Below are 1,782 nucleotides of genomic sequence, written 5' to 3'. Positions count from 1 at the left end.
AGGCGAAGCAGCAGGGTCTGCTGGGCCTTGGGCCATTGCAGGGGTGGAGAGGGAAGGAAGGGTCCAAGCTGGAAGGGTCCAGCCCCTGGTGATCCCTGGGCTTTGCACTGAGTGTGGCGTGTGTGGGATGCAATCCCTGGTTGGGCAGGTTTGGGTCTGCTCCTCCTGTAGGTGCAGACACGGCCCCCATGGTGAGACAGTGGCCTTGTGCTGCTCACTTGTAGCAGCACACACTGTGTGGAAACCGTGCTGCTGGTTTCAGCAAGTTCAGGCACTGAGAAGAGACTGAGCTGGAAAGTAAAGTCACTGAATAGGAAATCAGTTCTGTTTGGCTTCATTGGGGACGGGTGGGTTTTCCTGACAGTCCCTGAGCCCCCACAGCTCAGGGGGTTAAATCTTATAAAATTAATATTAATAAAACAGTCCCGAGATCTCGATGATGTCTGTTAGATGCGGGTTTACAGACAGGAATATTTAATATTGATTTTATTTCATTTTCCTGGCTTTGGGAGTTGGTTTTGCCCTGGTCAGTGTTGGTCCCGCAGCCTTCGGGGGGGTTCCCTTCCCATTCCCCGTCCTTTTAATAATAACAAATTCAATTTCTCCAATTATTTCTTGGGCTGAGGACTCCACGGAGGACCCAGATCATACCCCAGGGGAGCAGGGACTGGGTTTGAGCTGTTAATTTGCACTCATTAGTGTTATTACCGGGCTAATTACAACTAATTCAGGTTTGTTTCCAGCTCCTGCCCTGTACCGGGGCTTTCCGGGAAATCCTGAAACCGAAACCAAATCCAGCAACCGTCATCAGAATTTACCAACAGTCATCAACACTTAATGCCAGTCATCACATTTTAATTCCTCTTAATTAACCGGGACTGGTCCCACCACAGTGGGATGGGGGTGACTGGGGGGACTCGGTGGCACCTCCAGAAGCACCAATTTAGGGCATTTTCCACATATTTTTGTACATATTTTTGTACATATTTTCTGCTCTGGCATCCACAGCCCCTCAGGGACGAGTCGCCGTTAATTGGACGTCGGTCTTCATTAGTGGGTAATTAGGGAGAGGGCTCAAGTTTGGGCGCCTGAAGGGGTCCCTGTTCATGGCTGGGGTCTGGGTACCCCCACCTGGAGCCCCCTGAGTGTGGAGGGATGGGACTGGGGAAACTGGGATGGGCTGGGGGCTCTAGGAGGGGCTGGGGGCACTGAGATGGGACTGGGGGTGCTGGACTGGGGGCACTGGGATGGGTCTGGGGGAACTGGGATGTGCTGGGGGCACTGGGAGGGACTGGAGGTGCTGGGCTGGGGAGACTGGGATGGACTGAGAGTGCTGGGCTGGGGACACTGAGCTAAACTGGGGGTCCTGTGCTGTACTGGGGCTGCTGATCTGGGGTCACTGGGATGAGCTGGGGGTGCCAAACTGGACTGGGAGCACTGGGCTGGTAACACTGTGCTGGAGTTGGGCTGACTGGGAGTACTGGGATGGACTGGGGATGACAGACTGGGGGCACTGGAGTGGGCTGGGAGTGCTGTGCTGGGTGTACTGGGCTGAACTGGGAGCAGTGAACTGGGCTAGGGGTACTGGGCTGAATTGGGGTGCTGATCTGGGGGCACTGGGCAGGACTGGGGACACCCGGCTGAACTGGGGGTACTGGGCAGGACTGGGCATACTGGGTTGAACTGGGAGCAGCGAGCTGATCTGAAGACACCGGGCCGAACTGGTGGTACTGGGCTGAACTGGGCGCACCGTGCTGGGATCACCGCACCGTGCCGCAGGAG

Source organism: Mesitornis unicolor, unplaced genomic scaffold (genome assembly GCF_000695765.1).
Source record: "Mesitornis unicolor isolate BGI_N332 unplaced genomic scaffold, ASM69576v1 scaffold40670, whole genome shotgun sequence".
NCBI classification, from domain to species: domain Eukaryota; kingdom Metazoa; phylum Chordata; class Aves; order Mesitornithiformes; family Mesitornithidae; genus Mesitornis; species Mesitornis unicolor.
The sequence above is the reverse complement of the archived record's forward strand: the minus strand, read 5'-3'. Positions refer to the sequence as shown.